This window comes from Phymastichus coffea, unplaced genomic scaffold, assembly GCF_024137745.1.
Source record: "Phymastichus coffea isolate CEN01 unplaced genomic scaffold, Cenicafe_Pcof_1.1 PCOF00038, whole genome shotgun sequence".
In the NCBI taxonomy this organism is placed as follows: Eukaryota; Metazoa; Arthropoda; class Insecta; order Hymenoptera; family Eulophidae; genus Phymastichus; species Phymastichus coffea.
Window position 1 is genome coordinate 1,529,445 of NW_026706849.1, and position 13,429 is coordinate 1,542,873.

The following is a 13,429-nucleotide window of genomic DNA, read 5'->3' on the forward strand; positions in this document are numbered from 1 at the left end:
GAGAGAAAGAGAGAGAGAGAGAGAGAGAGAGGAAAAGCGAAAAGAAAGAAGCCTATGTATATACGCGCTTGCGACTCGGCGTTATAGATATATATACGTACATGACTACTGCTGTTCTAAGGGTCGTGATCGCCTCTTTTAATTGCTCGTCGTTGTTTACAACTACAGCGCAGCGGTTCGATGGCTGCATTAACGAGCGCATTGTCGCGCTAATTGCTTCGCGGTGAAAAGATCCATATTCCATCTGGAATTCATTTAGTTGGAGTTTCCAGTGGATCCGGGCCAACGCTGATTTTTAACCCATTTGTGATTCGTATTTCAATATTTTTCGCATTGACTTTCTAGTGTAATTAATTGCAGATTTGTCCCCGTTTATATTATCGATAAAAGAACAATGAATAGATTTAAAATCAAATTATTACATTTGCCTTCATTGGTTTACGAAAGAATCTAACATTGAATAAAGAATCGATAAAAGCTAGGCGTTTATTTGAATCTGGATGTATTAAATCAGCACACGTGCGTCATCAGCCATTATACAAATAAAATGGAAAAAAATACGGATAACAAGCTTTTTCGTTGAAATCAGCTTCCGCTAACGTTTACCAATTGGTTTAAAAATGGATTTCCGCGCGTCGACGGTCATCGTTCGATGCGTCAGATATCACACAGTCATTTTCCCCTGTCGGTCTCAACAACTCGTGACCCATTTTCCGTCGTTATATGCCATCTCAAGATTAAAAAAAAATCGAAATTTTTTTTCATTCGATTAAATTTTAGTAACTTAATTCGAGGAATAGTTTTCAGCTAAATGCGAAAATTCACACTGCACAAATAATCCTTTTTCAGATATTTTCATTACGCTTTGGAAGATTGAAGGATTAAATCAGCTTTATCAGTTTTATGAAACTGATGATGTCTATTACATTTCACACGCTTATCTTTTCTGTCTTTTTTTCGCATTCATTGTAATGCATAAGTATAGATCAAAATTTTTATTGGCAAAATTAAAAATTCAATATGCATTAAATATTCACTTGATTTTCATAAGATATTATTTATTGGTAAATAAATATGCAGTTATACACTTGTGATTTAAGAATGCTATTGATGAAGTTTCAAATTTTTATCATCCCAAATTCTTTTTTAAAAAATCATCGTTCAAAAGTTTAAAAAACACGATAAAAATGTAATTAAAGTTCTAATAACATACTTCGGTAAACATTTTAGGTTATAATTAAAAATTTTCTAATATTTTACGTAATTTAATAAAGTCGGAATCACTGTACAATATTTGATCGTAATAATTTATTTCTTTATTTATATTATATTTTTATTTATATCTTTTACTGCCTACATTGTTTATTCGAAGCTAAACTTTCACACAGTGCAAAGTTCAATTAATTTTTTCCATCGAGGTAACAGTCGATATTTATTTAGAGGTTAGTATGATTGAATCAATCAATTCATATTAAATTTATGCCAAATATATCGATACACTTTTCGAACCTTCAATCATCTATTCAATCTTCAATCACGAAAATCTGCAGTAATCTTTCCTAAGCATACACGACATATATATATTATCGGACAACAGTTGATCACGTGACTATCTTTCAGCTAACCAGATCATAAATAAACTGGCTTCACATTGTCAGGTTCTCTTGTTTATAAGAGGACTAATGTCGTCAAACGCCTTCATTTCTTATTTGATTTCAGTATCTAATATTCAGTTTCATGCTTGGATTAAATCGAAATTATTATAGGTGAAATAAAAGAATTTAAAAATACACTTTACATACATAAAACAATTTTATGCTTTAAAACGCTTACTATACGTCAATATAAATTAGTTAATAATCTAATCACGTTGATATATATCGAAAGCGATAGATTTATTCACTGCTAATTTCATACAATGAAAACAATAACACTGCCGTCTAATATCTTACTTTCATTATCTTTAAATTATTGCTTTTAAATCTAATAAAGTAACATAATTATTTAGCTGTATATATAGGTAATATTGGCAGCGCACCTAATAAGTTGTTGTTTTTCTTTTTCAAATAAATACAACCGTCAGCTGTGCCTAACAATTTAATTTTGTTTATTTTTTAATATATTAGTTTTGATCACATTTTTCGTAGGATGTCTCCATATCAACAGATATATTATTTTAATTTAACTATTTTCAACTATTTTTTCAATTGTTTATCAGTTGTTTATTTTATTAACGATGCTCAATGCACCGACATTAATTGACAGAATTTCATATGAAATGTCGATTTATAATTATTTTCATTCTTGATGATATTTATCCAAAGCTATACTTTACAATAAATATATTCAATAAATCTACATGTCCTATAAATAAATGTAATTAAAGTGCATTAAGAATACTTTATCGTATTATTTTAATTATGCTGTTGAGAGAATACGGAAGTCATTTGCTTTTCAACGCTTACAAATTATTATAATTATTTGTATTAATAAAATATTGATATATGGAAAACGCCCATATATATAATAGTATATCTGTCACTTAATGCCGATTTACGTATAACAATAATCGACCCACGTGATTACATTTAGTCAATCAGATTACGAATAAAATAACTTCACTTTACAAGCCATCAATTTTCGATATTTTATATAAATTACTTTTTTGAAAGGTGGATTTTTCATTTTTTTTACAAAAGACATCACAGCGCAAAAGGCTGTATTAATGATGAAACACGTTTTTAAATTCATGATTTATCATATCGAATACTGCAATAAATGATCTTTTAGTTTTTTACAACGAGTTAAATTATTATTAAAGGATTATCCTACTTTTTGAATAAAAATTTGTACATGACAATCTTTGTTTCAATCTTACACATTCAAAAACCAAAATATCGATTAATAATAGAAAATATTTAGAACGATTTTAACCTCTTGTTTTTACAAAACGATTTATTCACTGCTAGTTTCATACAATGAGTGTGAAAACAATAACACTGCCGCCTAATTTTTTACTTTCATTATTTTCAAATTATCCGTATTAATTACGATAAATTGAATTTTTATTACTAATCTCAACTCGAAACCGCATCCACGCGCTTATTTGTCGCCGCATAACGGTATATCATGTAATTATATCTGAGCCAATCAGATCACGAATAAAATGCTTTAACATGGCAGTCATCGATTGTTTATAAGGGGATAAGAGAAAAAAGAGAAAAAGGTCATCGTAAATTATACATACGCAAGCGGGTTAATGAATAAACGAATAGATCAAGCCAAACAATCAACATTCCGTAGTTGAAGTGGCAAGCCGTCGCGAGAAACGACTGCAATTCGAGGCATTGGCAAAGTCGAAGAGAAAGGAGAGAAGAAAAACAGCAGCGAGCGTTATTGCGCGACACGCGCACCCAGCAAGAGAGAGAAAAAAAGGATATCCGCACAGTCGAAATGCAATGGCGACACTTCGAAAGCGAAAGCTTATGCTATGTCTTTCGCGCACATGCAGTTTAATCGACCGTGCGAGAAGTGTTAATGAATTACCGTCAGGGCAATTTCTTTTTTTCACCGACGCGTGAAACGGTAAATAAATTATTGCGAATTATGTAAGTTATTATCGACTCGTATTTTTTCAAAGGCGATGGTTGCCCTAATTCGACGAGTTACGGGGATTAGCGAAAGTGCCCTGTCTTACTGGTTATTTACTCGTGCCATTCTTTTCGTCGATCAGTAGTTAGAGTGAGCCGCGCGATCGACCGACTATCTGGCTCGTATATAAATTTTATCAGTCCACTTGGGAACGGCATTGGTGGTAAATAAGTACCAATGAATATTCAGAAAAGCAATCGAAGATATTTACACTTTTATTGATTTTATCAAGTATTGGTTGACAGGCGAAATCGCCGGAAAATCAACGGGTTATGAAAAGGAGTTAATTGAAAAATCGCAATGAAAAATAATAAAAAATCTTGCGCTTCAATTAAAATTCGCCACGTTAGCCCGCAGTAGCTGCAGAGAGAGGCAATTCAATACCGCAAGAAGAGTTCTCTGCGCCCGGGGCGGTTGGCGATGGTGGGAGTAGCATTTTTATAGCGCACATAAACAACCACCATTTTCCGCAGGAAGTTAAATTGCAATTGGCGAGGAGCACTAGGTAAGAGAGCGCGCGCGAGAGAGAGAGCGAGAGAGAGAGAGAGAGGGCGGGAGAGGAAGTCGTGGGATAAATGGACGGGCATTTTCTTGATACAGAGGTACTCGTATACACGTTGATGCCAAGCGAGTGCGATCGACCTAACGAATCACGCGAGCTCGCTTGCCCTCCTCTGTTATACGCGGCTTCTCCTCTCGAGAAGACCTTCACATCGATTGCCAGCCAAAACCAACTTGGCGCTGAGAGAGGATAACGGATAATAATGCGCCGAGGCTCCATTGTCCTGCGTTCTTTCCCCTAAATTAGCTTGATGCCGTGTCGCTTATCTGACCGACAGATAATTTTCTCTCTGTTGCCCTCCACTTTTATATAAACAATACTACGCTTTCATCGCAATAATAATGACCTTTCAATACATCATTATGCACCAAAGTTCGTTATTTGTTCTAGCAAAGATATTATTCTTATTGAAACTTTCCCAGTTCATTTGAAACTTTCTACGTAAGTTCATTTCAAGAAAAAGTAGAACAAACCCGAGGCAGATAGATCTCATTTTTCTCATTACAGATAACCGATTCGATGCGCAAATCCAATAGAAGGCTGCATAAAAGGAACAAATCAGAGAGAGAGAGAGAGAGAGAGAGACGAAGTATTGTCCGACATCGGACTCTCAGTGATCCGGATGAATTCAGTAATCCACAGTTAGAAAAACAAATAGAAAAGTAACGCAATAAAAGATTGCTGCTTCGCAGCTGCAGTGCTAAAAATCAGCTCGTTGAAACAGTGTGCCTGTAGGGGAAAAAAGCCTTTGACGCATGGCCAATCGGATCTACTTTTTTTATTTCCTCTTTCTACTAACCGCATCTCGCGAAATTCAAACTGGCGCGCCATGTGTATAGCCGACAGGAATAAACTTGCGAATCACGAACTGTTTTATTGCAGGCTGCGTATCTGAACGTAATTTGAAAGAGGAGCGGGGTAATCGTTGTTTTTACGAGTTTATAATATCATGTATATACCGATGACTCGCGTTGAAACTCTACCGTTAACGTATCCGAAATATATTGCAGTAGTAAAATATTCAACTTTAGGTTTTGGCTCGATATATCGCAGTGCCTTGGAATGGACATTTTTATAGAACATTTTTTTTTCATTAAACTACGACAAAAACAATTCAATATATCGCAAATATACTTTGAAACAAGTACATTTTACAAAAATATACCGGGAGCAGTTTACGTTTCTGATTCGTACTATTTTTCGTGGTCTCATTGAGATTACATCAAGCTGGTATAGCTGCTGCTGCTATTTTCAAAACAACCGCAAAGTTTCGGAAAAACATACTTGAGATTCTTGCTTTACCGATAGACATATAAGATTTACTGCTTATTTTACTAGTTTTTTGCGAAGAACGCGTAGAAGCAAACATCGCCTATTTGAAAGTAGTGAGCAAGGAAAAATAGAAATAAAAAAAAATGCCATCGGAAAGTTCTTTGCCCAAATGTCGTTATTTCCTCTTAACGAAAAAAAAAATAAATAAATAAATAATCCGTTGAAAATGGATTTTTGCAGGAACAGCAGCAGCAGCAGCGCGCCAAAAGTCCCCAGAGCAATTACTCGTATCGACACGATCACAGCAGGGATGAAAAAGAAAACGAGGAAACAGCAGCAGCGTAAAATTCGTCAGGGCTCGAGACTTGGCTGGTGTTCGCACGTGCTCCACGCAATTTGGCCGTTGATTGCGCAAAAAGCCGATTTTAACGTTGGCCAATTTATTGTCACCGGCTGCGCGCGTTGCTCTAATATATGGCGATTTGGCGATTGAACGAAACGGATTAATTTGTCGAAATTTCAGCAGCTCTCTCGACGAACGTGCAAACGAATGAACGAGCAAAAAGAAAAAAAGAGGTAGAAGAAATTGTGGGCCAACTAAATTTTCGCCAATTCGCTCGCTCCTCGTGGGAAACGCATGTGGCTCGCTGTTCTTCGTCGCGGCGAGTGCCGGCTAGTCTCGTGGGTGCTTGCGCCGCGGAGTTTTACATTCCTCTGAGAACTTGCACATTTAGAGGTCAATAATTGAGCTAGCTTGTCGTGTTTTTTTAATGGTACCGACAATTTAAAGAAATGCAGAATTAAGGGAAACTTAATTTGATATCTCCATGTAAAACCGATTGACTTTATTTTAATTCTATAGTTTTAGAAAAGATATTCGGTGAACTATAATTAAAACTTGTGAAGCCACTGTAATATTCGTTGCATTTAATTAGCAGCCCTTACAGTACACCATTACATTATCATGCCAATTACAAAATCTACCGACAGTAACTTTTTTAATTTGCATTACATTGTTACGAATATAATTAAAGCTTTATCCAATATTCAATAATTACGGTCAATGTACCAAAAGGAGTTAAAAACTTTTTCACATATCGATCAATTATTTTCCTTCGATAAATTAATTCACATGTTTAGATTGTATAGTAAATATATTCTAACATGTAAAAGTAGATTAGCGCAAGGTCGAGCTCAAGCTGTTCAATGCAATCGTTGCGGCATTTCATCACCTAGCAAACGCCAAAATGTCAAAACGAGTCGGCAACGAAAAGTGCGCGAACAAGTCGACAGACCGCTTCGCAGCTCATTGGGCCAGTGAAAAATGGCGCGAGTGAATATAGATGTAGGTGTCAATCTTCGGGAGAACGAGCCAATGTTCTTCGGGCGTTGTTTCCGCTACTCGTTTTTTTTTTGCATATGCTATATATTCATTGCGCGCCTTTCTCTACCGAAGAGCGGAGAAGATAGACAGACGCGCAAGTTGTCGTCGGCAAAGTTGGCTTTCGCCAACCGGATATTACGCTTGCTTCAAACTACACGCATCGCTGAACTTTGCGCCGCAAATTCTTCGAAAGCGCTTATTGCCTGACGTTACACGCAGCATAGAACTTCGCGAATAAAGTTTCAACTTGGCTTTTGACAGGTAACCGTAAGCGCTATATACTTCTCGTTTTCACGAAAGTCCTCATAAGTAAAATTTAACTACTGTCTTTTTCTTTACCAAAGTAACAATTTTATGCTAGCGCGTGGTAAAAACAACTCACCAGAAGTTCATGAATCCAAACTGTAAGATCTGCAAAACAAAAAAAACTCTGTGTTAATAACGTGATAAAAGTGCGCGCGTCAAAGCCAACAGATTACAGATTACAGAGAGGGAGAGAGAGAGAGAGAGAAAACAGCCCAGCCACTTCATATAAAGATCGAGATCATCGAAGAAGAAGCACAGTCTTTGTTTGCGCTTGCGGAAGCTTTAGCTAGCCTTATTCGCTCTCAACAGAGGCGACGTTAAATGCCGTTCGCGAGATAATCGTCTCGATTGACCATGGACTTACTTTGCGGGACTGTTGGTCTTCGTGTCTAATCTTATCGTAGCTGTCATCGACTGCTAGTCTGAGTCCCGAAAAAAGGACTATTGTCGCACACTACGCGCCCGCAGCAATATATGTATATATAGCACCCTATCGGATACGTTTTATCTTTTGTAGACTTGCCAGTTGAGACACGCACTTTCGAGTGGAGGCTCGCATCGTCCTTTATGGTGTATATATATATACGCACGTCTTTCACTTTCCTGATTATCCGTGTCAATAAAAATTTTATGGTTTTTTGGTTCAACCCTTCGGCTTTCATTCAACCGATAAACTCGCTTCAATCGCGTAATCGTTAATGCTACACGAGCATTCGGATTTATCATAATAACAAACGGAGTACGTATACCTGTATATGAATATTTGCAGATGAGACACTGCAGAAACAACGCCACGCCTCTAAGACAGAGACAAAGGTTGTTGCAGCGAACGCTTAGCCACGAATACCACGGCACAAGATATAATCTCGATTCCCTCCTCTCTACAAGGAATGCTTTGACACTAGACTCTCTATGGTTGCGAGCTAGAAAATTGACGCGTCATCGTATGCTAATACGTCCTCCTCTCGCACTCGGGCAATTAAAAAATACAATGCAGTTTCGATCCGCCTGTGCGACCTTTCATTTAATGCAAATCAAGTGTAGCATTGAAATTCCAAGTAGATGACAAACGGATGACTATTTATCAAACGAATCTCGGTAACGTCACACAAAAGAGCATTTTGTTCGCGTTACGCGCTTAGACTGTCGAGTACCATACGACATACAATAAATCATGCCATCAGAACGTTTAAGAAAACAGCAGCACTTTTTTATTCGTCGCATCTGGCATCGTTGTCGTCGTCGTCGTCGTTGCAGCCTCGGTAATCAATGATTTAATAAGCTAATTTGTTTAAGCGCTAGGTGCAACGACACGTATATGTATAAACTGCCACTTACACTACTCGCGAAGCTTAATTTAATCAGAGCAATCAGCGTAAGATTCTCGTTTGCGACGCTACCATCTCAAAAGTAGCTTGCTCCGAGCAAACACGTCCTTCCTGCTAATTGGCACGACACGCGCTTCAAACTCGTCAACGTTTAATTGAAGCGCACACATACACACCAGTGTCTCGTACATTTTCAGTATGACGAAAATCAGCCCCTTGGAATAACTGATGTCGATGTGAAACGAGGACTGTCGCGTTTTGATCTGAGACTGAAGATTAAAAGCTCCGCCTGCTGAGTTAAGGGACTGGAATCTTCAGAGATACATAATGCCATGCCACTATGATGTTTCGACAGGCGAGCGCCTATAAATGCTCACGGAGCTATAAATACATTTACGAAAGACTGCCGCGGCAGGCGTAGCTCGCGCGTTCTCTCTCTCTCTCTCTCTCTCTCTCTCTCTCTCTCTCTCTCTCTCTCTCTCTCTCTCTCTCTCTCTCTCTCTCTCGATCGATCGATCGATATGGTTTGTGCTTATTCCTGATGGACGGATTCATTTCTCGCTCACTACCTCCCTCTTTGATTATCGGCACTGTATCAGGTTGACAGTGACATGCAAACAGGCAAAAGGAGATTGATTCTGCTGTTGAGGTCGGGGCGAAGAATTCATTGGAAGGTAAACGTCGCGTCGGTTTGAAAAATCCTTCTAGAAATGGGCGTTCGCTTTCCGTTTTCATAATTGCGAACGTAGCCGCCAGTAACAATGCAGTGTTTTAGCGTCAGCACGTAATAAAATTGTTTACAAAGCTGCAACGACGCGTAAAGCTCGTTTACGAGCAATTCACGTGTACGCACGGTGGAGGAGCTCGATTTCTCTCTCTGCGTCTCTCTATTTTTTAAAAGGCTCTTAAACAGTAAGTAGAGCAAATATAACTTATGAGAATGACGCAGGTACGCCGCGAAGTACACGACCATGTATAAACGAGCAGATGGTGGTGTGAGGTGAAATAGGGGCCGACATCAGAACAAGAGGCATGGCATGCGGCAGCAACATCTGCTCTCCTCCGATAACGTGCCGATTATTCCCGCGATGCGAAGAATCCTTAGCTACCGGAAATACAATCCCAAGCAGCGGTAGAACAAGGTTCGCTGGATAAAGAGGGGAACACGCGATAAGACTGAAGAAAAATGTGCCCGAGGGGGATAATCAAGCGTACGTTAGGACTTGGGTAAACTCTCGATTTGGAGCTGCCATTCCAAAATAAATTCATTATATGTAAAACTGAGAAAGCGAATGACAAAGAACGAAATATTCGTCGATCGATGTTCATCAGCTTTCAGATGTGTTTGTCAAAAATTTCATTTCGTAACGTGTTTTCCTTTTCACGTTCGTCGCATATTAAATCCACTTATTTTTGTGCTTCAACAAACCAAGAGAAGCCCGAAACTCGCTGAATAAATAACTCAAAAAGTAAAAAACAAAATTGTCAAAGCTTAAAGGAGCATTAAAGCAGAAAAAAAAACAACGCATTCCGCAGTATCTCCGAGCTGGAAATAGAAAAACACGGCGAAATATCCTTTATACGCTCGCGCTCGAGGAAAGCTTTGCCGTGAAAATAGCAGCAATAGATAGCCATTGGAACGAGCGTCGAGCTTACGCATCGCTGTGCGCCGCATGAAAACTTTGCTGGGAGTAAAGAGTAAGGGAGGGGAGGCGGCTGGGAACGTGTGAGGTTCGTAAAAGCCGAGTTGGAGTTTCGGACGGTTATTGTTTATTACGCGGCGATACCACTGGTGGAAACTTTGCCGAATCTTCAGGGAATTAAATTGCGCGATAATTCGCATAAATTCGTGCTAGTACTCGCAGGCGCGACGACTTGTTGCTTAGTACGCGGTAGGGGAGGAATGAGATAAAACGTTTGCAATTTATTTGCTACGCGACGATGAAAAATACGAAGGTCTTTTTTTCTATGATCAAAACATTCAGCTTTTCTTTAAGTATCAAAATATATTGTAGCATATTCGTTTATAGCTCTGACGCAATCTTTTGTTGCTACTTAAAATTGATATAGAAATCTCCCACGGTAATCATAAATTCGTTCCGCGATACCTCGTAGTTTGTTCCTCGGAGGAAAATTTCTCGAGAGTGAAATATGCAAATTTCATATATATGTACTTTTATTTTTATTTTTATGGAACTAGTCGGTCATGTACTTATATTAACTTGTCATTCGATATTATCGCGCAGCTCTTCTTCATATAAAAACATGAAGCAATTTTACTTGAGATTAATTATAAACATACCTTTTCGACAATAACTTTACATTATATAGCTGAGGAATAACGTGTATAAGAAGCACCTAATTTTCTAACGTTTTTTTGGATGGTTTTTTTAATTATTGTGCACAGATCGAATACGATCAAATAGATTTATTAACTTAAATCAAATTTACGAGCAAACGTATAAAATATTCTTTTCTCCGCTTTACAGAAACTCTTGTATATTGAATTTCTACGTAGAATCCATTACCGACTTTTGTCTTTCACGACATGTTTTTCACTTTTATTGCTGGGAGCCGTTTTCACGGAAAATTTATTTGAAACAAACATATGAAATACAATAAATTTCGTTACTGACATTGCTATATGCCAGTGCAGTCGACCACGAATAAACAAGTCTGTTTTCAATTTACATTTTACAATATGGCTTTGCGTTATGTCGGTAAATTAATTATTAACACAGAACACAGGCTTCTGTAGTGTAATATAACTGTTCTACCAAAGCCGCAGCAATCAAACAAAATAATAACATTAACGTAGAGCAATCGCATGAAAATACACGTTCACTTGAATCAATAGAGCTGTAATCAAGACCCAGAAGACGTGTAAAATGAGCACGACCGGTAGGTCGGAAGAAATAATGAGAAAAGCGTGAACTGCGGGCCAGAGGTCAAATCGTTCGGCGTTGCGAGTAAATATTTATTAGGTATCCGTCTGCGAACTTGGCGGAGAGCGCATATCAGCACAACAACAATGGCGGCGGAGCTACGACTAATTATAGAGGCAATAAACTCGGCAAGACACGTAGTGTCAATATTGGATCGGATCGGCTCCGTCACCGTTGTTCTATACCTAAAATCGCTTTTATGCCCTCTCGGCTCATGTAGTAGTGCCCTGCGGCCTTGGGCTTTCGATTGTTCTTGACTTTGCGATGCGTATGCCGTCGCGAGAGGACAGGCGAGTGGGTCTTTGTTAGCCATGGACGACTTATGGTATACCGGCTATTTTCCGAGTGGTTGCGTTCAGCATTTGCCCGGGTACAATCAGAGAAGCATAATTACCCGCAATGTTCGATATATCTGGTTACTGTTGATGGAAAGCTGGGCTGGAAATCCACACCAAAGATAAACGACAACCGATTCAATTGAATGCTTTTTCGACAACGCGACAAATCTATCTTGGAGGAAGGTAAAAGGTTCAGTTATTAAAACAAGAGGTGTCCAGTTAAACGCTGAAGGAGATAACTTCCGTCTCTCTCTCTCTCTCTCTCTACTTCTTCGGCGCGAGCGATTCGTGCGCAGAGGCAATCGACCGCAAGCTTTGTATGTTGCCGTCGATTTTGATTAAAGCCAGCGCGCGGCGATGTGTACAAACGCCTCTCTGCCGGAAAAATTCACAAGGAAATGCCTCCAAGTTTTCCATCTGTCATTGCTGAGGTTGCTGCTGCCGCTGTTGCGTCAGAGAAAACTGGTGCGCGCGAGTTTTTAGCGAGGCGAATTTTTCACCTTTCGACAGCTTGCGCTACCGATTACAAATGAACCTTTTTTTTCTCTCTTACCATCAGCTGCCGCGCAAACTTTATTTCCTACGATTTCTATCGCACGCGCACTGGTATAACCTTCCGCTTCCATATTTTTTCTTTCATTTTTTGCCGTTCACTCCGCGCACGGAAATGGAGATTTCTTTTTGCTCCGCGGTTATACTTTTCATGCGTGTGCTCGAACGAACGACAAGACCATTTTGATTGACAGAATAATTAGTAACGGAGAAAAGGTAGTTTGCATGCTGAATGAGCGAAATACGCTTTCCCCGGATATAAAGTTAATTCTAAGGGAGCTACGAAAAAAGAAAATGAGATTTTCGCGCTCAATGAAAAATTGTGGTGTATTGTGCTTGAATGCGACGCGGAGCGAGCTAGGGAAAAATGCAATTACAGGGCTCTTCATCACGCGCGAGCACATTAACTTTTCAATCACGGCGCGCACGTGCAAACGACGAGAGTGGACGCGCGGGTTCGGGACGCGCAATCAATTATCTAAAATTAGTTTGTTAACTCCTGGCAATCAGAGAGTTTGAGTTGGGGCTCGACGAGCGGCCGAATGCAAAGCCGAGAGTAATGAAGTCCGACACCGGCGCGCCGCCTGGCCGTCGTCTTGTGTACCGGCCAAAACGAAATGTGTTCATTTCGGCTGCTCGATCCGCCGGCGACGCGCTGCTAGCTTGTCTTGTATACCGCGAATCCCATTTGCATACGCGACCAGATGTACAGTGTAGACGTCGATATGCTGCAGGCCCGACCTCTCTGTGGATTCATTAAATCTCTGAGCTCCTGCTGCTCTTTCTATTCCCTCTCTCTCTCTCTTTTAATATTTGCCCGGACGTTTGGCGAATCAAGTTCTGACGGAGTGATTTTTCCGTGGATGCGACGCGCTATTCAGGACTGGAGAATGCAAAATTAAAGTGGCGGAGAGGGCGAGAGGCTCCGGTCGGAGTATTTCGGAAGTGACTGATAGTATTTCGGAAGGTGAATTTTTGTGACGCGCATTGGATGGAAATCTATTGGACAATTTCGCTAAGGTGCAACTTTTCAAAGTTGACGCATTGAAATTGCATTTGACCAAGTGACGAGTGAGAATGTGGAAGAGAAG

The 13,429-nt window shown here is 39.3% G+C and overlaps 1 protein-coding gene across 3 annotated transcripts in view; it reads right to left on the reverse strand.

The window, feature by feature from the left end:
• Positions 1-13,429, reverse strand: part of LOC131663688 (CD151 antigen-like) — a 178,852-nt gene that overhangs the window by 83,710 nt on the left and 81,713 nt on the right. For 2 of the 3 annotated variants that reach the window (XM_058934224.1, XM_058934221.1), the window contains one exon: positions 7,252-7,280. The exons of the other annotated variant lie outside the window; for it this stretch is intronic. The gene's annotated coding sequence lies outside the window, so the exon portion shown is untranslated. The remainder of the gene's footprint in view (positions 1-7,251; positions 7,281-13,429) is intronic. 3 annotated transcript variants of the gene reach the window in all.